Raw genomic sequence first — 26,789 nt, forward strand, 5'->3', positions numbered from 1 at the left:
TTGATGACAAGCAAATTATAGTGCATTTTCATGGCTTGAGGAAACGTCGAGGCCATCTACCAGAAAGTCCCCGTATCATGACAACGTAGCATAAATACTTTTCTAATCTGTTGTTTGAAACTATTGGCATACTTGTGCAGGATAGATATATTGATATGCAGTTTGTGCACTGGTTATAGGTGCAATTACACTTTGATATTTTCAGCCAGAGAAAGAATAATTCAAGCAGGTACAGACCATGTTTGTAGTCCTTCTACACCATGTTGCATTTTGTGTTTTTTGGTGCTTGCATCATTTAGTGTTTATAATCTTAACTACTTTGGATCATTAGCTGGTTTTCAGAGTGCATGTAGCTTCACATTTCTCAAGTTATGTTGATTTCCGGAGTGCAAGTGCCTTCGTATTTTTTAAGTTAAATGTTCGCCCCTGGTAACTTGAATACGTGGATCCGCCACTGCACACAATTCACACACAAATGCCAGTATGAATTAAATGAAATGCAGGGACTTACGCTAGCTCGTTGTATAGGCTCACTGCAGCTCTGCTTGCGCTCGGGATGTTCCATGTACAAGTCCATGTTACCACTTGCTTGGATGTGCAGGCCTTGTGCTTCTTGCATCCCCCTCTGCATTTTTGACACGACGAATGGCTGATCAAATAAGAGGAATCGACCTTGCTGTTGTACCGGAGGGCGGATACTTACAAGGTTATACGGGTGTGCAGGATGTGTACCCGATCCCGTAGCACCGTCATGCTTCGCTAAAAAATGGATTTTCTTGTTTCAGATGATATCTCCAGAAGAAATAAGAGTTAAAGTCAGAGTTGGATAGGCGTGTAAGCTAAGAGAGCAGTGAAAGGATATCCAAACATCGTTGGAACAGTGCACAAGGGAGTGATGTGTGGATACCTAGTTCGGGCCGGCGTTTGGATACCTAGCTAGAGTGCGGGTCACTTCAGAGCCGTTGAGGGTGATGCGCTGGCGTTGGCTGGCCGCGCACGGATGCAGATCTTGAGTGGTAGTGGAGCGCTACGATGCAGTGGACATGACCGTTGGTGAAGCCCCAGCGGCCTCGGGGGCCGGAGGCGCGACGATGTGCTCGGTGAAGTAGCCCCGGTGAGCTGGGAGACGGCGTCGGTGAAGCGCACCTGATGCGGTGGAAGTCGGTGTCTGTGAGGCACGTCGGTTGCGGCGGCCGATGTTGTCGGTGGACCACCCGGTGCGGTGGACGAGGGCGTAGATGAGGTAGCTCCGGTGCGGTGGTGAAGCGCGACCGTCGTCTTCATCGCCGTCGTCTGGCACATAGGTGGGGAAAGAGACGAGACGAGGGGCGATTTGAACTTTGCTTGGGTTGGCGGCGAATTAGGGATTTGAGCAATCTGGGCGCGGAAGGGGAAGGTGGAGAAGGGAGATTTTGCAGGGCTGGAATTGGGGCCGCCAGATATTTCAATCCGAAACGTGGAAGCGCGAACTTATTTTGCCGTCGTCCTTTTTGGGGGGGGAGTGAGGGAGGGAGTGGGTGGCTGGGTGCTACGCGTCCATCCGACACACGCGACCACCACGACACGACCCTGGTGCACCTACATTTTAGAATGCAAACGAATCTTCTTTCATTTGCAAACGAATATGTATGTATTACCATGCCCGTGTTTTCCTTGCAATAATTAGTCATTCGAAACGAGATACTATAAATTAATTAATGAGGAGTTATTTGAAAAAAAATCGAAATGGTATCCACGCTAACGTGGATTAGAGTGTGTGTCACATCATTAGTTATTTGAATTAGAGTGTGTGTCACATAGCAATCTCCAATTCTAAGGTGGATTTCGCATTTCACTGTATCCACGCTACTTTTTTAATACAAATTCATATGTATATGATGAACAGCATGGTAGTGAGAAAACTTTTGGATGGATTCAAACATATGACCTACAAAATAGCACAACAAATCGAGTCAATGTCAACTTTTCGAAACCTAGTATGGCACGAATTCGAAATAATTACCCATATGCATGGTCCTCAGTTCAAATCTTACAATGTACACCGAATTGAAACATCGATATTAAGTCTCATACTATATACATTCAAATGTTGTTTTTAGCCCCCCCCCCCCCCCCCCGCACACACGGTACATACTTCCTGTATCGGTCAATCTTCCTCTCCTAACCACCTTAGGAAGCTATCTGTTTCCATCACACATCCATTCTTTCTCTCCATGTTTCGATCTCTAACTCTCTCAACTACACAACCCCCTTTTTCCACTTTGTTACGAAATGTATTTACCTCACACACCCGCCATTGCACCCCATGCTAAGCTCTCTCTCTCTCCCTCTCCCTCTCACCCTCTCGCGCTAAATACATGCATTGCCTATCTAGCCCCCCAACCTCTCGTGCGCACGCACACACGTTGTCTATCTAGGTCACTCCCTCAAGACTGTCTCACTCTTTCTTCCGCATGGCGGGCCACACTCGCTCAATCTCGCTCTCTTTATCTGAGCCTCGTTTAACCTTGTTTTCTTTCACACACAAATGATATATCTCCCTGTTCGGGCCTCGATCGACACACTCTATACTCTCTCACACAGATTGTCTATCTAGGTCAGTCCATCGAAGCCGCCCCCACTCTTTCGACCTCATGGCGGGCCACGCTCGCTCTCTCTCTCTCTCCCTCTCTCTCTCTCTCTCTCTCTCTCTCTTTGTATGTCTCGATTGACCTCACTCTTTCTCGGACAAAAACGATATATCACCATGTTTGAGCCCAATTCGACTTATTCACATTGTATACTCTCTCACGCACATTGTCTATCCTGGTCACTATCTCCAACCCGTCTCACTCTTTCGATCGCACGACGACCCTATGTGATCGATCGACCTTGCTTCCTCCCATGCACAAAATATATCTACACGTCTGTGACTAGATCATCTCTCAAGCCCTATCTTACAACCCTCACCCTTGCCAAAAGCTCAATCGGACAATATCTCTCCAGAGCATATATATTTGTTCTGAATGTCGGACCACACTCACTTTGTCTCTCTATCGATATGTCTCTCGATTGACCTCGCTTTCTCACGCCGTATCTTCCACACATTGAAGCTACCTCTCCATCCCTCGCAAAGCCGGAGCTATTTACATTGCGAGGGGCACTCCAACCTTGGATTAATTTGTGTAGGCATTTATTCTGGTCGGTTTAGATTATATTTTCGTAGCATTCGGCCCACAACTACTCGAAACACCGTTGCAACCCCCGCAACTCCCCTACTTGATTTCCCTCTGGCTCGGTCATCGCTCTCTCGCACGTCCTTTCTCGGCTTCAACGTCGCACCATGGTATTATTGCAAAAAAAACTCTGTTGTTCTCTTTAATTATTATAAATAAGCTACAAAACTACACATCGATAGTCCACTTTGAATGGAACAAATTTGAACCCACAAATTAAAGTAATACAAACTACACACCGAGGGGCCCACATGTCATGAAACAAATTTGGACCCATATACAAATTAAAAAATACGAGGATCGAACATGCGACCAGGTCCTTCAAGCCGCACGTCAATAGGCAACATGCGTAGAACAACAATGTTTGTTGTACCTCCATTTGTTCACATAATGTTTTTATATTACCACAGCTAGCCTATTTAATTGATAACATGTGATATTATTTTTAGTACTATTCGCCTTCACTTACTGGTGGGTTCCATGTGTTCTCTCTCTCTCTCTCTTCCCCTTCTGCGTTTAGACGCACGAGCATACACGAAGAACTCGCGGGTGATGTTGCCGTTGACCATGTCTGGACGCATTCATAAGTTACGGCACCAGTTTCTCGTGCTAGCAGCACTAGTCAGTGTGTACGTGCAATGCACGTTAATTTGGAAGTATATTAAGTGCATGCAGATATTAAGTTGGATATTATTTGCATGTTATTATGTGATTAGCCTATTTTTGGCATGAAATTAACTACACGCTAAACGTGTTGAGCGCTCGACATTGAAGAAGTCTAGGTCGTTGGATGACAAGGAATACATGTGGCTTGATGACGTTTTATATTTAATTTGATACGGCTCTAGCAGAACATTCAATCGATCAAACCATAGATTTCGTTCAGTCTGACTCCAACTTTAAATTATACGACAATCGATCTAAAATAAATAGAAATGATAAACGTTCGGATTTTAAGCATGGCAATCCGAAAGTTTTTCATGGCAAATTTAGATTACGCGGCGACGTCGGGGGCGTCTTGCGGTGGGAAGCGGCTCCTCTATCGTGCTCTGTGTGTCCTCGGGCCACTGACCGACGGCGACGGCGGCGTCTTGCGCCGTCGTTGGCGTACTCCTGGACGTTGGCCCTAGCTTCAAGTAAGGCCACAATGTTCTGGACTTCGGTCTCCAGGAGTGAGTCAACTGGCGGGAGGAGGCGACTGGCGTTGGTGCAAGGAAGCGGTCGACGGCGGCCATCCATGCCGCTGAGGGGGGCACTGGCACCCGCGCGGGGACAGGAGATGTCAACGGTGCGGCGGAGACATTCGTGTGCACGGGCACCAGCACGGGCACGCACGTCAGTGCACGCGCAGGCGCATGCGCTGGCAGGTGCACGGGCACTGGCACGGGCGGGCGCGCCAGTGCACGCGCAGGCGCATGCGCTGGCAGGTGCACGGGCACTGGCACGGGCGTGCGCGCCAGTGCACGCGCAGGCGCATGCACTGGCAGGTGCACGGGCGCATGAAAGTCGGCGGGGACCTCGTGGAACCCCGTGGCATCAAGCTCGGCGACAATGTGCGGCTCCCAGCACATCAATGCCACGGGGATGGGTGCTGGCGCAGTCGGGGCGATGGGAGCCGGAACGGGAGCGGGGACAGGCGCGGTGTCTTCCCGCAAGGCCAGTTCAAGCTCGTCCCAAAGCGTCTTATGTTCTTGAGACTCCGGCTGGGTTTCTTCCTCAGGAAATTGGAAGACTAAGGGCAGACCATCGTGATGCGGCATGGCATACGTTTAGGTCAGGCTGGTTGGAGGTAGACAACAGGAGAATCGGAGAGGAAGAGAGAAGATTGTAGCGATACCGGGTAGTGCGGGGTTGATTTTAAACTGCGGCGCCGGCGACATTAAAAGTGGGAGCAGTTGGGACGAAGGTGGGCGGCGGAGCTTGGTCAAAGGGCTCGCCTCCTGGTGAGCCTGCACAGCGGTCTGCTCGCATGCCTCCCTGTCAACCGGCACAGCAGTCTGCTCGCACGCCTCCCGTCGTCTCACACGCTTGCTCGGACGGCGCCTGCCGATGCGAAGCGGGACTCGTGGCGGCACGTAAACGCCCACGGTTTCAATAGTGAAAGCGTTCGCCTTAACGTGACAGGTCTTTGTTCCAAAATACCTTGGCTCTTCATTTGTGCAACTTGTCATAAGCAGCTTGTCTCAAATTGAAGAAAAAAATTATGAAGTAATATTTGTGCCATATCACGTGACCATGCTCAGTTGCAAGAATTTATGGTCACTTTTTTTTGAACACAACGTTGTCTAGTTACTAAAGCATCCCTCTGTTGTTCATCGGTAGTCATTATGGACCGGGGACATGAGGGGAATTTCCTAGGGCTGGAATTCTGGCCGCCAGATATTTTGACTCGAAACGCGGAGGCTCGACTGGTTGGGGTTGCCTAGTGTGCGTACCACGCACGCCACCAGAAGGACACGAGCCCGGTTTTTTTATTTTTTATTTTTTTAGGATCAACACGAGCCAAGGTCTGGCTGGTACGCCGTTGGGTCCTACCATTCGAGAATACGAAAGGAACCTTTTAAGTTGCCGAACAAATCTATGTGTATTACAATGCCCGTATTTTCCTTGCAAATACTAATCTCAACGTGGTAATTGATTTATGACGAGTTATTGAATTAGAGTGAGTTTGTGATATAGTGATCTCAACGTGGATTTCACATTTCATGGTATCCCTGCTAAGTTTTTCAATGCAAATTCAAAATTAAAAGATGAACAATATGGAGGTGAGAAAACTTTGTATGTATCAAGCATATGACCACACACACACACCCACACACGAACACAACAACAATCCAATAAGTATAGTGCATCTATTTTTCCAAACAATGCATGTATGACACGAATTCAAAAATACTCCTTCTGTTCCTAAATATTAGTCTTTTAGAGATTTCAACAAGCGACTACATACGGAGCAAAATGAGTGAATCTACACTCTAAAATATGTCTATATACATCCGTATGTGCCACTCCACTTGAAATCTCTAAAAAGACTAATATTTAGGAACGAAGGGAGTAAAATGTAAGACATGCATGGTCCTCAATTCAATATTTAAAATGAACATGAAACTGAAACATGAATATTAAGTCTAGTACTACAGTACATGCAAATGTTGTGTTTAATTAGGCGGAGCTATGATTGTCGGGGGTCACCCCCTCGACCTTAGATAAAATTTTGAAGCTCTGTTTAGATTATATTTGTCCCCACCCTCCCAACCACCGATTGGTTGTGCACCCCCACCCCTCCTCCCCGGGAGAATATCATGTGCTTTGTGAAAGTCCAATTAAGCGTCTTGATCTATCTCTATAGATCTTGATGCCCAATATATACGCAGCCTCACCGAGTTCTTTCATTGAAAAACTCTTATTCAAGTATCCCTTTATGCTATTCAGATCAGCAATATCTCATCCAAATATAATATTAGAAATGCTACAGAGCTCCCACTCACTTTCTTGTAAAAACAGGCTTCTCCAAAAGTCTGTACAAAACCAAATGCTTTGATCACACTATCAAAGTGTTTATTCCAACTCCGAGAAGCTTGCACCAGTCCATAAATAGATCGCTGGAGCTTGCACACTTTGTTAGCTCCCTTTGGATTGACAAAACCTTCCGGTTGCATCATATACAACTCTTCTTCCAGAAATCCATTCAGGAATGCAGTTTTGACATCCATTTGCCAAATTTCATAATCATAAAATGCGGCAATTGCTAACATGATTCGGACAGACTTAAGCATCGCTACGGGTGAGAAGGTCTCATCGTAGTCAATCCCTTGAACTTGTCGAAAACCTTTTGCAACAAGTCGAGCTTTATAGACAGTAACATTACCGTGAGCGTCAGTCTTCTTCTTGAAGATCCATTTATTCTCAATTGCTTGCCGATCATCGGGCAAGTCAACCAAAGTCCACACTTTGTTCTCATACATGGATCCCATCTCAGATTTCATGGCCTCAAGCCATTTCGCGGAATCTGGGCTCACCATCGCTTCTTCATAGTTCGTAGGTTCGTCATGGTCTAGTAGCATAACCTCCATAACAGGATTACCGTGCCACTCTGGTGCGGATCTTACTCTGGTTGACCTACGAGGTTCAGTAACAACTTGATCTGAAGTTCCATGATCATCATCATTAACCTCCTCACTAATTGGTGTAGGCGTCGCAGAAACCGGTTTCCGCGATGAACTACTTTCCAATAAGGGAGCAGGTACAATTACCTCATCAAGTTCTACTTTCCTCCCACTCACTTCTTTCGAGAGAAACCCCTTCTCCAGAAAGATTCTGAATTTAGCAACAAAAGTCTTGCCTTCGGATCTGTGATAGAAGGTGTACCCAACAGTCTCCTTTGGGTATCCTATGAAGACACATTTCTCCGATTTGGGTTCGAGCTTATCAGGTTGAAGCTTTTTCACATAAGCATCGCAGCCCCAAACTTTAAGAAACGACGACTTTGGTTTCTTGCCAAACCACAGTTCATAAGGCGTCGTCTCAACGGATTTTGATGGTGCCCTATTTAAAATGAATGCGGCCGTCTCTAAAGCATAACCCCAAAACGATGGCGGTAAATCAGTAAGAGACATCATAGATCGCACCATATCTAGTAGAGTATGATTACGACGTTCGGACACACCATTACACTGTGGTGTTCCAGGTGGCGTGAGTTGCGAAACTATTCCGCATTGTTTCAAATGAAGACCAAACTCATAACTCAAATATTCTCCTCCACGATCAGATCGTAAAAACTTTATTTTCTTGTTACGATGATTTTCAACTTCACTCTGAAATTCTTTGAACTTTTCAAATGTTTCAGGCTTATGTTTCATTAAGTAGATATACCCATATCTGCTTAAATCATCTGTGAAGGTGAGAAAATAACGATATCCGCCACGAGCCTCAACATTCATTGGACCACATACATTTATATGTATGATTTCCAACAAATCTGTTGCTCTCTCCATAGTTCCGGAGAACGGCGTTTTAGTCATCTTGCCCATGAGGCATGGTTCGCAAGTACCAAGTGATTCATAATCAAGTGGTTCCAAAAGTCCATCAGTATGGAGTTTCTTCATGCGCTTTACACCGATATGACCTAAACGGCAGTGCCACAAATAAGTTGCACTATCATTATCAACTCTGCATCTTTCGGCTTCAATATTATGCATATGTGTATCACTACTATTGAGATTCAACAAAAATAGACCACTCTTCAAGGGTGCATGACCATAAAAGATATTATTCATATAAATAGAACAACCATTATTCTTTGATTTAAATGAATAACCGTCTTGCATCCAACAAGATCCGGATATAATGTTCATGCTTAACGCTGGCACCCAATAACAATTATTTAGGTCTAAAACTAATCCCGAAGGTAGATGTAGAGGTAGTGTGCCGACCGCGATCACATTGACTTTGGAACCATTTCCCACGCGCATCGTCACCTCGTCCTTAGCCAATCTTCGCTTAATCCGTAGCCCCTGTTTCGAGTTACAAATATTAGCAACAGAACCAGTATCAAATGCCCAGGTGCTACTGCGAGCATTAGTAAGGTATACATCAATAACATGTATATCACATATACCTTTGTTCACCTTGCCATCCTTCTTATCCTCCAAATACTTGGGGCAGTTCCGCTTCCAGTGACTAGTCTGCTTGCAGTAGAAGCACTCAGTCTCAGGCTTAGGTCCAGACTTGGGTTTCTTCTCCTGAACAGCAACTTGCTTGCTGTTCTTCTTGAAGTTCCCCTTCTTCTTCCCTTTGCCCTTTTTCTTGAAACTGGTGGTCTTATTGACCATCAATACTTGATGCTCCTTTTTGATTTCTACCTCCGCAGCCTTTAGCATTGCGAAGAGCTCGGGAATCGTCTTATCCATCCCTTGCATGTTATAGTTCATCACGAAGCTCTTGTAGCTTGGTGGCAGTGATTGGAGAATTCTGTCAATGACGCTATCATCTGGAAGATTAACTCCCAGTTGAATCAAGTGATTATTATACCCAGACATTTTGAGTATATGCTCACTGACAGAACTATTCTCCTCCATCTTGCAGCTGTAGAACTTATTGGAGACTTCATATCTCTCAATTCGGGCATTTGCTTGAAATATTAACTTCAACTCCTGGAACATCTCATATGCTCCATGACGTTCAAAACGTCGTTGAAGTCCCGGTTCTAAGCCGTAAAGCATGGCACATTGAACTATCGAGTAGTCATCAGCTTTGCTCTGCCAGACGTTCTTAACGTCGTCAGTTGCATCGGCAGCAGGCCTGGCACCCAGCGGTGCTTCCAGGATGTAATTCTTCTGTGCAGCAATGAGGATAATCCTCAAGTTACGGACCCAGTCCGTGTCATTGCTACCATCATCTTTCAACTTTGCTTTCTCAAGGAACGCATTAAAATTCAACAGAACAACAGCACGGGCCATCTATCTACAATCAACATAGACAAGCAAGATACTATCAGGTACTAAGTTCATGATAAATTTAAATTCAATTAATCATATTACTTAAGAACTCCCACTTAGATAGACATCCCTCTAATCCTCTAAGTGATCACGTGATCCATATCAACTAAACCATGTCCGATCATCACGTGAGATGGAGTAGTTTCAACGGTGAACATCACTATGTTGATCATATCTACTATATGATTCACGCTCGACCTTTCGGTCTCCGTGTTCCGAGGCCATATCTGTTATATGCTAGGCTCGTCAAGCTTAACCTGAGTATTCCGCGTGTGCAACTGTTTTGCACCCGTTGTATTTGAACATAGAGCCTATCACACCCGATCATCACGTGGTGTCTCAGCACGAAGAACTTTTGCAACGGTGCATACTCAGGGAGAACACTTATACTTTGATAATTTAGTGAGGGATCATCTTATAATGCTACGGTCAACCAAAGCAAGATAAGATGCATAAAAGATAAACATCACATGCAATCAATATAAGTGATATGATATGGCCATCATCATCTTGTGCTTGTGATCTCCATCTCCGAAGCACCGTCATAATCACCATCGTCACCGGCGCGACACCTTGATCTTCATCGTAGCATCGTTGTCGTCTTGCCAATCTTATGCTTCTATGACTATCGCTACCGCTTGGTGATAAAGTAAAGCATTACACGGCGATTGCATTGCATACAATAAAGCGACAACCATATGGCTCCTGCCAGTTGCCGATAACTCGGTTACAAAACATGATCATCTCATACAATAAAATTTAGCATCATGTCTTGACCATATCACATCACATCATGCCCTGCAAAAACAAGTTAGACGTCCTCTACTTTGTTGTTGCAAATTTTACGTGGCTGCTACGGGCTTAGCAAGAACCGTTCTTACCTACGCATCAAAACCACAACGATAGTTTGTCAAGTTGGTGCTGTTTTAACCTTCGCAAGGACCGAGCGTAGCCACACTCGGTTCAACTAAAGTTGGAGAAACTGACACCCTCCAGCCACCTGTGTGCAAAGCACGTCGGTAGAACCAGTCTCGCGTAAGCGTACGCGTAATGTCGGTCCGGGCCGCTTCATCCAACAATACCGCCGAACCAAAGTATGACATGCTGGTAAGCAGTATGACTTATATCGCCCACAACTCACTTGTGTTCTACTCGTGCATATAACATCAACGCATAAAACCAGGCTCGGATGCCACTGTTGGGGAACGTAGTAATTTCAAAAAAAATCCTACGCACACGCAAGATCATGGTGATGCATAGCAACGAGAGGGGAGAGTGTTGTCCACGTACCCTCGTAGACCGAAACCGGAAGTGTTAGCACAACGCGGTTGATGTAGTCGTACGTCTTCACGATCCGACCGATCAAGTACCGAACGCACGACACCTCCGAGTTCAGCACACGTTCAGCCCGATGACGTCCCTCGAACTCCGATCCAGCCGAGTGTTGAGGGAGAGTTTCGTCAGCACGACGGCGTGGTGACGATGATGATGTTCTACCGACGCAGGGCTTCGCCTAAGCACCGGTACAGTATTATCGAGGTGGACTATGGTGGAGGGGGGCACCGCACACGGCTAAAAGATCAAGCGATCAATTGTTGTGTCCTTGGGGTGCCCCCTGCCCCTGTATATAAAGGAGCAAGGGGAAGGTGCGGCCGGCCAGGGAGGAGGCGTGCCAGGAGGAGTCCTACTCCCACCGGGGTAGGACTTTCTCCCCTCCTTGTTGGAATAGGAAAAGGGGGAAAGAGGTGGAGGAGACGAAGGAAAGGGGGGCGCCGCCCCCCTCTCCTTGTCCTATTCAGACTAGGGGGGAGGGGCGCGCGGCCCTTGCCCTGGCCACCTCTCCGCATGTCCACTAAGGCCCACTATGGCCCATTAACCCCTGGGGGTTCTGGTAACCCCTCCGGTACTCCGGTAAAATCCCGATTTCACTCAGAACACTTCCGATATCCAAATATAGGCTTCCAATATATCAATCTTCATGTCTCGACCATTTCGAGACTCCTCGTCATGTCCGTGATCACATCCGGGACTCCGAACAACCTTCGGTACATCAAAACATATAAACTCATAATATAACTGTCATCGAAACTTTAAGCGAGCGGACCCTACGGGTTCGAGAACTATGTAGACATGACTGAGACACGTCTCCGGTCAATAACCAATAGCGGAACCTGGATGCTCATATTGGCTCCCGCATATTCTACAAATATCTTTATCGGTCAGACCGCATAACAACATACGTTGTTCCCTTTGTCATCGGTATGTTACTTGCCCGAGATTCGATCGTCGGTATCTTAATACCTAGTTCAATCTCGTTACCGGCAAGTCTCTTTACTCGTTCTATAATACATCATCCCACAACTAACTCATTAGTTGCAATGCTTGCAAGGCTTAAGTGATGTGCATTACCGAGAGGGCCCAGAGATACCTCTCTGACAATCGGAGTGACAAATCCTAATCTCGAAATACGCCAACCCAACAAGTACCTTCGGAGACACCTGTAGAGCACCTTTATAATCACCCAGTTACGTTGTGACGTTTGGTAGCACACAAAGTGTTCCTCCGGTAAACGGGAGTTGCATAATCTCATAGTCATAGGAACATGTATAAGTCATGAAGAAAGCAATAGCAACATATTAAACGATCGAGTGCTAAGCTAACGGAATGGGTCAAGTCAATCACATCATTCTCCTAATGATGTGATCCCGTTAATCAAATGACAACTCATGTCTATGGCTAGGAAACATAACCATCTTTGATCAACGAGCTAGTCAAGTAGAGGCATACTAGTGACACTCTGTTTGTCTATGTATTCACACAAGTATTATGTTTCCGGTTAATACAATTCTAGCATGAATAATAAACATTTATCATGATATAAGGAAATAAATAATAACTTATTATTACCTCTAGGGCATATTTCCTTCAGCTATATGCCGATACGAGTTGCTTGGAGCTTGTAGTTCTGAGATATAGCAGCTCACATGATGTCTTAATATTTGTACAGGAAACCTTGATGAGTTTGAGAATTGCACACAATTTGTAGAAAAACTACTCAGATGCCCTTGGATCCCATATCCAACGACCTCGAAGCTCGTATCACCGTAGCATCTAAGATAAAGGAGGACATCATATTCTCCTGTATGTAAGAATATCATGTGCTACCACACCTTAGATGCTTTGGTGATACAAGCTCTTCGGAGCCGTTGGATTTGTGACCCAACACCTCCTCGGTGGTTCGAATGGTTTTTTGCAGAAAAGCCCCCAAGGAGTTCGGCCACTACTTACAAGCACAAAGACTGCTCAGATGCCATTGGATCTCAAATCAAACGACCTCGAAGCTCGTATCACCGTAGCATCCAAGCTGTGAGAGCACCTTATGTTTTCTCGCACGGGAGAATATGAGGTGCTCCCGCACCGTAGATTCTATGGTGATACGAGTTCACGGAGATCTAACGGCCCACAGTAGGAGGTTTGGATGTTTTTGCAATATACGGCTGAGAGAGTTTGGGAATTGCGCAAAAAGTACAAGTACGACGCATGTGCCATCTGATCACTGATCATACGACCTAGATGCTCATATCACCGTAGCGGGTAATTAAGCTACGGGGAGCACCTAATATGAGCAACTGGGAGCCGTTGGATCCAAGATGCAGTGGCACACAGGAGGCATGAATGTTTTATTTGCAAAAAAACTTTGGAGAGTTTGGAAATTGCGCATAATTACAAAGACTACTCCCAAGCCATTGGATCTCACTTCCAACGGTGTAAAAACTCGTATCACCATAGCATCTAAGCTGCGGGGTGGATGTGATATTCTATGCCGCTGTCATTTTTGTTCGTAACGCAAAATACGTGTAACTTGTGTCGTTACTTGTCTAACCGCACAAAGTGTTTGTTCAAAAAAACCATCCTACACTGAAATATCGGAACAACACACGGGGGTCCCACTTGTCATTAATCAAATTTGGACCTAAAACTAACAAATCTGAAAGACGAGATTCGAACTGGCAACCTGGACTACAAAGCGTAAGTCGATAGCCTGAAACAACAATGGTTGTTGGCTTTGTCCCATAACTTGATTTTATACAGTATTACGTTGAGTAGAGTAGAGGGAGTGCCTCATCTACACGTGCATGACCGTTGACTCACTTACTGGTGGGTCCCAGGTCTGCGATCTCTCTCTTCTCTCCATCGTCTAACCTTTGCACGGGCACACACGAAGAGCGGCGCTAGCTTGCCATGGTGTTATTACAACTAAAAAAAGCTTGGAAAATAGAAGAATCGCCTAGAACAAGAGATGTTGTGGCTGGTCGAGACGGAGCTAACCACACCTATCCTCCGTGCCATGTTAGCATGATGAAGCTGTGTGGCTAGTGGGGTGTTTTTGACCTCACTGGCTGGGTCCCGAGGTCGAACCATAGGTACTACGTCTGATACAGTAAATTTTTACACGCACATTTTTCCTCCGTGCCGAGACATGGCAGACCCTACCGCGCGGTTTCGGGGCCTCCCGGGTGGTGCACGCATATATTCTTCCTGATGTGGGACGCCCTACCGCGCGTTTTCGCCGAAGCAAGTAAATAAATGAGTCGTCAAATCACGAAAGATCACTTTTCCCGCCGAGTACATCAGTGAAGCACGGTGGCTAGCTAGTTGGGCTAGTTCGACCGATTAGCTAGGCCGCCGCCACATTTGTTTTTTCACCCCTTTTTTATCTACATGCCGGCAGGTAAATTTAAAGATCCACCGCGGCATTGCTCTGGTGTTTGAGTGCGGCAGGATTTTTAATTTTTTGATTGACGGGAGCAGGCGCGGCAGGATTTTTAATTTTTTGATTCACGGGAGCAGGCGCAGCAGCAATTAGTCACGATGACTCCGCCTGTAAAACCCACTGCTCCCTGATGTGAGAAGTCGTCGACTGGTGTTTTACCATGGTGAAACCCAAAAGATTCCCCGCTCCTCGGCTGGCTCCCTCCGCCTTCCCATAGATTGCATTGCCTTTCAGCCGTTTCGCCCCCTGCATCACCAACGTCGCGCCTCGAGAAGCAGAGGGACTTCGGTGGTGTTTAGGTGCCCTCTGCATGGGCATGTCCATGTCTCGGTGCAACATGACCGATGGATCAAACTCAGACGGTGCAGATCAGTCACTGTAGCACAAAGCGTGTGGGTGTGTTTGGTTGCATTCTCATCTCAATATTCTCAATATAGTGTGTAAGTCACCTTACGAAAACCAAATAATCCCAAAACACTTAGGCACGGTACATTAACTCCCTCCCCGTTTCTTGTTTTGTGACATATCAACCAATAAGAGACGTGGGCCGTGCATGCTTTCAATGACTTGAGACTAATAAACATGACATGCAGTGGTTAGTTCATTGCATGCAATGCTATTAATTAGCAAAAAGACATTAAGTTTTCTCGTTTTCCTCTCCGCCTTGGTCGCAGTGCACAACGTAAGATGACTTACACACCTAGACGAAGTAGTTGTTTCCTCTTCGTGTATTTGTGTTAACCTACTAGTGTGGACTCATGCACTCTACCAAACACCCAAAAGTGGGTCGAGAAGGGAACTTTTGCTCCCATCCCGTGCACCCTTCATACACCCTGCCTAACACTATTCGTGCTTCATATGGTTCATGTTTCGTGGAGTACTATAGCACCGTACTCTCCGTGTGTTGTAGACCTAGTTCTGTTAACATTGATCTCACCGTTCATTCTCGACCGGACAGTCGAGAAAGCGGTACTATATTACTACATTACTGTTCATATAGTTGACATGCGCACAACATCATTTGTCGTCGTCATATCTTACTACACTAGCAACAAGATTATGTAGTACTGACGTATGAACCACTGCACATGCCTAGTAGTAGGAGCACTGTGTATGTTCAAGTGGCTGCCGTGTTTCGCACTCCTCCGTCGTAAGAGTGGAAACGCTTGCTATACTCATTTTTTTCAGAAAAACAGTGGACACGCTCTACCGTGCGGATCCTCCTCCAGCCATGCACTAAATTACTCACTTTCGCCGACGTGTGGGACAGCCAGCATCGGGGTCCACCAGCCATGCACTAAATTACTCCGTAGTAGAGTGACGGTAGACTACCCCGATTGAAGAGCCGCAGTAATGCCCAATGAGCCGTCAAATCACAAAACCCCCTCCTTTCCAGCAGTAAGTTGGACGGACGAAGCAACCATCATTTCACTCTACTCTCTCAGCTTCCTCTCTACCCGACCCTCACTTCTCCCTCATCTTGTTCCTCATTTCTTCAAGAAAACTCCGACCTGCTTCTGCCATTGTTCTTCTCTCCCAAAGAAGGAAAGGTGAGCGCATCAATGGTGTTGATTCTGGCCAAGGCCCGGTCTTGCAACCCCGAGACTGATCCTATAACTCCCTCTCTTTTCTTCTTTTGGGTTTGTGACTATGGTTTCTTTTCTTTTATTTCTATTTGACAGTTTCTTGATGGACGCTGGAGCACCGGCCGAAGTGATGTCTATGGCTCTAGCCAAAAACATCGAGGCTCATGGTACGAAGAAGCACAAGCACCCCGCCGAGACTACCGCAGACAAGCTCAAAGCCATCGCCTTATCCAAGCCCCCCTCTCCGGGATCCCTCATTAAGCAAGTCCAGGTAATATCTCTTCTTGACGATCTTTTTCTCGATCTTGATCGTGTTTTTCCATCTAACACACAGTACTAGTACTAGTAGTACAACTTTCTGGGTGATCTTGCATGTGATTTTTGTGTGCCAAATGACGGTTCTAAATTCCTCTTTTGACCAAAACATGCGAGAGGTTGACACTGATTTCTTATAGATTACTTTCAACTACTCCCTCTGTCCCAAATTTCTTGTCTTAGATTTGTCTAGATACGGATATATCTAATACTAAAATGTGACTTGATACATCCGTATCTAGACAAATCTAAGACAAGAATTTTGGGACGGAGGGAGTACTTTATGAACATCAATGCTACCTTTGAAGAGGGTATATTTGCCTCAGTAACTTGTGTTATGGATATTGCAAGTAATCCCTCTGCTCTCATGCCTTTGAAGACATGTTCTAGTGTCTTTGTTCACTCATTTCTGTGCGTATATGTAGTCATATATGGAGTATAATATCGAAAATCATCTTATATTTCTGAACAGAGGTAGTAATAAAATATGGTTTCTGTTTGAATTAGAACCAGGTCTGCGGTGGAGATGAAGTTCTCAAAGTCATGCTGTGTGAACTGGAAGACCTGAGGATGAGTTCTACTGCTAAACTATCCAGCTGTTGTGTCCTTGTCGCCACGTGTCCTGAACTAGTGTTTTCCTGTAGCATTGTTGTCAGGCGTGTTCTCGAGGCTGTACTTGACCACAACAATTTCCTGGCTGTGCCTTCGATTACGAAGGGTGTGGTTCTTGTAAAGCTTCCCAACAAATCTGATGCGGCATGTCTTCATGATCATGTTTATGAGTGGAAAGACCACTCTGTTAGGTTCTCCAAGGTTGACAAGATGGTGATGGTGCATGTAGACATCTCTCACGAAGTCCATGGTCTAGTCAGTTATGCGGGGTCCATCCCGTAGGTCGGTGGCAAGAAATAGTCTGCAGAGTTTAATTAGTGCAACTTTGCTTGTCTGTAGTAAGTACTATTGTTCAGTACTTGATTTGTGTTTGTGAACCCTGTATTGTTTATTAGTATTGCCGCTTTTGGTGTGTGGTCAGTCCTGAGGACGGTCTATGTTAATGTCTGTCCACTCAATTCAGCCTGTATATTTTGAAGTATCCAGATCATCTTTTTTGTGAGGATGGTTTATCAATTATGGTTACACTCCAATATCTGTATGCATTGCAGGGTTTATCGCACCCACCAGGATTTCCAGTCCCATGGATGTTCGGTCCATACGATTTGTCACGACCTTTGGACTGTCTTGCTTGTGGGAGTAGGCGGGGCACCTGCATGCCACCCGTAGTTGGACGATCAATCTTCTGTTTAGTACTTCAACATAGTGATTTCCTGGTAAGGATTCACTCGTGTCACATCAAGTAAATCTTATTGATTTATTGTCTAAATCTTATTGATTTAATGTCATGTTTTCTTTCTTTTCTTGCAATTTTACGATGCAGGTTTTGCCATGTGACATTCATCACATAATAAACTGTTTGGTTTGCTCAACGATGGCTATTTTTGCAGGTTTAACTTCTTATGTCGTGTCAGTAACGAAGGCACTGTCCATCACTTATATTACTGGAAAAAATTGGATCAGTCTGTTGTCTGAGTACAAGCTGAATCCCTATGATGAACTGCAGTTTGGTTTAACAAAAACGCCACAATTAGTCCTCGCGTTTAAAAGAAATGAAGAAAAAAACTGGATCACGGTCATGAAGCCTAGTCAAGTTTGAAAGCTGATCATAGCAGACCAGACACGATCGCCGCTGTCTCGCACATCGGTACCACCTTCAGCAATGGATCGAGCATCGGCAGTTGCTCTAGCACTGACAGCGGCAGCAGCTCAGTCTGATCTAGCTGAGGATTGGGCACCGACCACGTCAGCAGATCAGGCTGATCTACCAGAGGATCGGGCATCGACACCGGCACCTGCTCCGACACCGGCACCAGCTCTACAAGGAGCACCATCTCCGGCAGCAGCGGCGGCTTCGGCACCCGCACCAACACTTGCACTTGCACTTGCATCTGCTCCGACCCGTGCAGCGGCAACCGAACGAGCAGTTGCACCGGCATCAGACCGGGCTACAGTTCACACTTCATATACCAAAGTCCTTACAAAAACCGACATGTCCACCTTCTTGGTAAGCATAGGCCGCCCAAGTGTTTCGTTCTTTTTTATTTCCATGTTGTTTCGCATGATTCACTGTGTTGATCTAACTGTTTGGGTATGTCTTCTTGTTTGCAAACAGAGAATTCCTAGAGCAACGAGGGAGTCGTTCAACAATCTGGGCGATAGCGGCCAAGTTTCTCTTACCATGCGCAGCCTTGGTGTGAATGAACCTGCTCAATATACCGTAAGTACAAAGGATGGTCACATGATGATTGATGCTAAAGGATGGTTAAGGTTCAAATCTAAATCATATCTTGCGGTAGGGGATGATGTCAAAATCGAACTTTCTCGGCAAGGAGAGCTGGTCCAAATCAACTTTGAAATTCTTCAGTACTGCCGAACTGATCTATCCGCCGAGAGATTTTGATGTAATACTCTGGCATGGTGAAACAAGTGTCCTATGTGTATAAGTAGTACGACAGTATCATTGATAGAATTGCAACTCTGATTGCTGGTTAGGAACTGTCGTTTGATTTCATTCCAACAGCTGCTGTGCTTTATTCAATTTTGTGTATTTGCCTTGCGTCAGCATCTAAAACTAGCGTCGTACCGACCGCTTGCAATATGAAAAGCGCTGAGGTAGAACACATGGGCCCTGATACGTCTCCGTCGTATCAACTTTTCCAAACACTTTTGCCCTTGTTTTGGACTCTAACTTGCATGATTTGAATGGAACTAACCCGGACTGACGTTGTTTTCAGCAGAATTGCCATGGTGTTATTTATGTGTAGAAACAAAAGTTCTCGGAATGACCTGAAACTTCACGAAGATTATTTTTGGAAAATATAAAAACTATTTGTGAAAGAATCAACGTCAGGGGGCCCACACCCTGGGCCTGAGGGTCGGGGGCGCGCCCTACCCCCCTGGGCGCGCCCCCTGCCTCGTGGGCCCCCTGGAGCTCCACCGACCTCAACTCCAACTCCATATATTCGTGTTCGGGGAGAAAAAAATCAGAGAGAAAGTTTCATCATGTCTTACGATACGGAGCCGCCGCCAAGCCCTAAAACCTCTCGGGAGGGCTGATCTGGAGTCCGTTTGGGACTCCGGAGAGGGGAATCCGTCGCCATCGTCATCATCAACCATCCTCCATCACCAATTTCATGATGCTCACCGCCGTGCGTGAGTAATTCCATCATAGGCTTGCTGGACGGTGATGGGTTGGATGAGATTTATCATGTAATCGAGTTAGTTTTGTTAGGGTTTGATCCCTAGTATCCACTATGTTCTCAGATTGATGTTGTTATTACTTTGCTATGCTTAATGCTTGTCACTAGGGCCCGAGTGCCATGATTTCAGATCTGAACCTATTATGTTTTCATGAATATATGTGAGTTCTTGATCCTATCTTGCAAGTCTATAGTCACCTACTATGTGTTATGATCCGGCAACCCCGAAGTGACAATAATCGGGACCACTCCCGGTGATGACCGTAGTTTGAGGAGTTCATGTATTCACTATGTGTTAATGCTTTGGTCCGGTACTCTATTAAAAGGAGGCCTTAATATCCCTTCGTTTCCGTTAGGACCCCGCTGCCACGGGAGGGTAGGACAAAAGATGTCATGCAAGTTCTTTTCCATAAGCATGTATGACTATATTCGGAATACATGCCTACATTACATTGATGAATTGGAGCTAGTTCTGTGTCACCCTATGTTATGATTGTTACATGATGAACCACATCCGACATAATTCTCCATCACTGATCCAATGCCTACGAGCTTTTCACATATTGTTCTTCGCTTATTTACTTTTCCGTTGCTATTGTCACAATCACTACAAAACCCAAAAATATTACTTTTGCTACCGTTACCGTTACTTCCATATTACTTTGCTACTAAATACTTTGTTGCAGATATTAAGTTATCCAGGTGTGGCTGAATTCACAACTCAGTTGCTAATACTTGAGAATATTCTTTGGCTCCCCTTGTGTCGAATCAATAAATTTAGGTTGAATACTCTACCCTCGAAAACTGTTGCGATCCTCTATACTTGTGGGTTATCAAGACTATTTTCTGGCGCCGTTGCCGGGGAGCATAGCTCTATTCTTTGAGTCACTTGGGATTTATATCTGCTGGTCACTATGAGGAATTTGAAAGACGAGAAAACAAAATTTTATCCCTCAACTACGAGGGGACGTAAGGAACTGCCATCTAGCTCTACACTTGATTCACCTTCTGTTTTGAGTAAGCTTGCGACACCTAAACCTGCTTCTGCTATTAATTCTGACATGTCGCATGTTATTGATGATGCCACTTCTGCTATGCATGATACTTATGATGAAACTACTTCTATGCTTGATACTATTGTGCCACTTGGTGAATTTCTTGATGAACAACTTGCTAGGGCTAGAGAGAATGAAATTATTGAAACTGATAATATTGATGAAAGTGATGATGAAGACTCTCCCAATAAATATGAATTGCCTGTTGTGCCTGAGGGCTATGTTATGGATGAAGAAACTGCTAGAGACTTTCTTGCTTGTAATGATAGAAGTGATCTTAAGAAATTATTAGCTAAGCTTAAACAAAAGACTCTGAATGCTAGAATGAAATATGATCCTGCTTATGCTACTTCACATATCTTTGTTACTGATAAGGATTATGAATTCTCTATTGATCCTGATATAATTACTTTGGTTGAATCCGATCCTTTTTATGGCTATGAATCTGAAACTGTTGTGGCACATCTTACTAAATTAAATGATATAGCCACCCTGTTCACTAATGATGAGAGAACCCGCTACTTTTATATCCTTAAAATATTTTCATTCTCATTAAAGGGTGATGCTAAGATATGGTTTAATTCTCTTGATCCTGGTTGTGTGCGTAGTCCCCAGGATATGATTTATTACTTCTCTGCTAAATATTTCCCCGCTCATAAGAAACAAGTTGCTTTGAGGGAAATATATAATTTTGTGCAAATTGAAGAAGAGAGTCTCCCACAAGCTTGGGGGAGGCTTCTCCAATTACTTAATGCTTTGCCTGATCATCCTCTTAAGAAAAATTAAATACTTGATATCTTTTATAATGGACTAACTGATGCTTCCAGAGACCACCTAGATAGTTGTGCTGGTTCTGTTTTCAGGGAAAGAACACCGGATGAAGCTGAAATTCTATTGAATAATATGTTGACTAATGAAAATCATTGGACACTTCCTGAACCAACTCCTAAGCCAACTCCGAAGAAGAGGGGTGTTCTATTTCTCAGTCCTGAAGATATGCAAGAAGCAAAGAAATCTATGAAGGAAAAAGGTATTAAAGCTGAAGATGTTAAGAATTTACCTCCTATTGAAGAAATACATGGTCTTAATTTACCGCCTGTTGAAGAAATATATGATCTTAATTCATCTCCTATTGAAGAAACGCATGGTCTTGATAACCCGACACAAGTAGTAAAGGTAAATTCTCTCTATAGATATGATAAAGCTGAAATCCCTCCTACTAAGTTTGCTAGCCAATGTTTGGATGAGTTTGATAACTTTATGGTTAAGCAAGAAGATTTTAATGCTTATTTTGCTAGACAATTAAAACAAAATGCTTATATGATTGAACACTTGGGTAATTATATGTCTAGAGTTAAAGGTGAGCTTAAACTCATTAGTAAACATGCTTCTATGGTTACTACTCAAGTAGAACAAGTACTTCAAGCTCAAAATGATTTGCTCAATGAATTGAATAATAAGAATAATGACTATGCTGTTAGAGTGGCTACTAGAACTAGTAAAATGACTCAGGAACCTTTGTATCCTGAAGGCCATCCTAAGAGAATTGAGCAAGATTCTCAGAGAAATTATGTAGATGCACCTAGTCCTTCTAAAAAGAAGAAAAAGAAAAATGATAGGACTTTGCATGCTTCTAATGAACCTGTTGTAGACACACCTGAGAATCCTAATGATATTTCTATTTCTGATGCTGAAACGCAATCTGGTAATGAACATGAACCTAGTGATAATGTTAATGATGATGTTCATGTTAATGCTCAACCTAGTAATGATAATGATGTAGAAATTGAACCTGCTGTTGATCTTGATAACCCACAATCAAAGAATCAACGTTATGATAAGAGAGACTTTGTTGCTAGGAAGCACGGTAAAGAAAGAGAACCATGGGTTCAGAAGCCCATGCCTTTTCCTCCCAAACCATCCAAGAAAAAGGATGATGAGGATTTTGAGCGCTTTGCTGAAATGATTAGACCTATCTTTTTGCATATGCGATTAACTGATATGCTCAAAATGAATCCTTATGCTAACTACATGAAAGAAATTGTTACTAATACAAGAAAGATACCGGAAGCTGAAATTGCCACCATGCTTGCTAATTATACTTTTAAGGGTGGAATACCAAAGAAACTTGGAGATCCAGGAGTACCTACTATACCATGCTCCATTAAAAGAAATTATGTTAGAACTACTTTATGTGATCTTGGAGCCGGTGTTAGTGTTATGCCTCTCTCTTTATATCATAGACTTGATTTGAATAAGTTGACACCTACTGAAATATCTTTGCAAATGGCTGATAAATCAACTGCTATACCTGTCGGTATTTGTGAGGATGTGCCTGTTGTGGTTGCAAACGTTACTATTTTAACGGACTTTGTTATTCTTGATATTCCCGAGGACGATAGTATGTCTATTATTCTTGGAAGACCCTTTTTGAATACTGCAGGGGCTGTTATTGATTGCAACAAAGGCAATGTCACTCTTCATGTTAATGGTAATGAGCATACGGTACACTTTCCGAGGAAACAACCTCAAGTCCACAGTATCAATTCTATTGGAAAAATTCCATCGATTATTTTTGGAGGTTTTGAATTTCCTCTTCCTACTGTCAAAAAGAGATATGGTATTCTTATTATTGGGGATGTGCATATCCCCGTTGAGGTAACATAGTGTTATTGGAAATTTCTCCGGTTCCATGTTATTCGAAATGAGTTTGTTAACAAGACCTGATCAACCTTGTTAGTGGATTCCTTTTGATGAGCATGAGATGGATGAAGTTAGAAAGCACAACCTTCTGTACCCTCCTTTTACTTTCTGTTATTTAGTTGAAATAAAGTAAAAGTAGTATTTTTCTGTCTGTTTTCTGAATTATCCGTGCAATATAAAAATACCCCGAAAATAAAAGTTCTCCAAATGCCCTGAAATTGAAATATGATTTTTTCTGGAATATTTGAGAATATTTGGCACTGAGAACACAGTAGGGGGAGCAAGCACCTGGGCACGAGGGTCCAGGGCGCGTCCCCCTGCCTCGTGGGCCCACGGTGGCTCCCCTCCACTTATTCCTGCACCCACACACTTCTTCTTCCTCCCAAAAAAATCACCATCCAGCTCAAGCACGAGTTCTAGCTCATTTTGCTGCGATTTTCGATCTCCTTGCTCAAAGCACCTCTCACAAAACTGCTTTGGGGGATTGTTCCTTGGTATGTCACTCCTCCATTGGTCCAATTAGTTTTTGCTCTAGTGCTTTATTCATTGCAAATTTTTGCTGCCTAGGAGACCATGTTGTTGAGCTTGCATGTCAAATTTATATGGTTCCAAGTAGTTCTAATGCATGATATAGGCTCTAGGCACTTGTAGGAGTAGTTGCTATCAATTTTGTTGAGCTTGGTGCACTTTTATTTGAAGTTACTAAAAATTTCAGAAAATTTCAGAAAATGATGAAGAGATTATTGAGGGGCTCATCGAGCCGAAGCTCGAAGGAAAAAGCAAAGTATACAAGCAGAGAGGCCCAAATATAATCTACCTCGCACCACGGAGGTTCGGCCGTGTGAATGGCCTTGCGATGATTTCTTGAGAGCAGTTGGGATTTATAATGATTTTTATGAATTGGCTGAGAATGCAGGCCTCACCGACTTCCTCCGCAACCAACGCGAACAGTATCTCTTACTCACCAATACCTTTGTGCAAAATTTTCATTTCCATTCTAGGAGGTCACTACCTACGGTGGATTTTTATTTATATGATGAGAATAAGGAGATGACCCTTCGTGAATTTTGTAGAGTTTGCAAGTTACCTTTTCCTGGTATCATAGAGGAACCACATAGTAACGATGTGGAGGGGTTTATCGATACAATTGCTATAGGGGAAACGAGGAAAGTTTCTGATGCACGAATCACTAGCATACGTTTTCCTGTTCTACGTTACTTTGCTATATTTGCTAGTAGATGCATAATTGGTCGCGGAAACTATGGAAACTTGAGTCCCTGACATTATTATTTTGTTCCATACCTTGTTTCGAGATTACACATTTAGTATGGGTGCTATTGTTGCAAAGCGGTTAAATCTTAACCGTACTAAGGGCCCCATCTTGGGAGGCATCTTCGCCTCGCGCCTCGCTACACACTATAACATACCTATCAGGCACTATGAGAAAGAAGAAAAATTGTTGCCTAATGTTTATTTAGACTATAAGAGTATGGTAGCGCATGATTTTATTGTTAAGAATAGGGAAAGGGCGCTTAAATGCAAGCTGATATTTGATAAGAGTCACCCTGAGACTATTACCTTGCCTGCTCCTTCCTTGTTTGATTTGTCTGCAGGCAAGTATCTCGTTCCGCTGGCGGCCATCCACGCCTACCGGGACCCTACATCAGCTACAGAGCCAGAGCCGGAACCACAATTTGATCCTCCACGACAGTCTAACTACCAGTGGGATCCGGAGATGATTGCCAACCAGTGGCAATCAGAGGCTTCTTCATCTCAGTACGACCCCAACTACAACTTTGGATATCCGCCAGGCCATCCGTGGCAATAGACCAACTTAGGCCAAAAGCCTAAGCTTGGGGGAGTACGTATTTCTCACCGACATTACATTTATGTTCACACACTCATGCTAGATGTCGGTGCTCATACTTTTTCACTGTAATATCCATGCTAGTTTATTTTTTTATGCTTTCTTCTTATAGCGACTAGACCTCAAACAGTCTAGTCTCTGTGCATCAGTGTCATCCCTGGATCGGTAATGCTGACACGCACAGTACTTTGAAGGATTTATAACAGAGTAGCAATCACACACTTATTACATCGAATAGTTCAAGAGAACTCAATACAAATAAATATGGCTTAAGGCCATCTAAATATGATAACAGCGGAAGGCTTGGAAGATAAAGTGAGTCCATCAACTCCAACGGCATCACTGAGTATAAGACCACGACCTAAGGCTCCTTACTCGTCGTCTGAAAAGTCTGCAACATGATACGTTGCAGCCCGAAAACGGGTCAGCACATGGAATATGTTGGCAAAGTAACACATAGAGAGTAATGAACAGAATAATGCTATCACTACATGCATATTTGGCTGCTGGAAAGCTCTATGGTTACAGTTTTGCGAAAAGCCAATTTTTTCCTACCACAAAGGAATAAATTTTATTTAACTATCATGGTGGTTGTAAAACATTGAGAAGGTACCTCCAACTCAATCCCAATTAAGAACGTGATTAACCCAATCAAATTAAATTAAGTAACATGATGATGAGATTCACATGATAATCCAAGAACTAGATACTCAAGATTGTCCATAACCGGGGACACGGCTAACCATGATTAGATTGTACACTCTGCAGAGGTTTGCGCACTTTTCCCCACAAGACTCGATCGCCTCCGCTCGATTTCTCGCACTACAAGGTGTTTGAGAAACAGATGACCGAGACACAGTCTTTCAGAAACAATACTCTTTACTCCGGGTGGACAGTTACACCTACTTTCCCCTACATCTGCTAGCCCACCTCTTCAAGAGGTCATGTAACCTACTCAACTATGCTAGAGCCCACAATAGCTTGTGGCTGCACACGGAAGTTTCTAGCATGAATAATCTCATGATCCCTTTGAGCCTGGGTGGCGGTCCATAGGATGATCACACGGGTACTCCGGGATATCCAAAAAAATACAGGCAACACTGGATTCTCCAGGTGCCTCAATCCACCCAGATGTTTATTTAAGTAGCCACCTTAAGTTGAACCATAAATTAATAATCTCACATCTGTCATGAAGAATTCACTCAAACCCAATCCACATCTACGAGCATAGCATAGCAATATAAGCAAACGTAGAAGTAACTCCCAAAGGTTTGATGATAAACATGGCAATAGGTACTACCTCTTCTACTTCCCAAAACCCACATATTAATCAGATCCTAATCATGCAATTGTTTGAGGATTGATCTAATGCAATAAAAATAGGTGGTAAAGAGGTATGATCATAGTGTTACTTGCCTTACTGATGATCCGTGAAACCTAGAGACTCGTAGTAGCACGCTTCG

Source organism: Triticum aestivum, chromosome 2D, assembly GCF_018294505.1.
Source record: "Triticum aestivum cultivar Chinese Spring chromosome 2D, IWGSC CS RefSeq v2.1, whole genome shotgun sequence".
NCBI classification, from domain to species: domain Eukaryota; kingdom Viridiplantae; phylum Streptophyta; class Magnoliopsida; order Poales; family Poaceae; genus Triticum; species Triticum aestivum.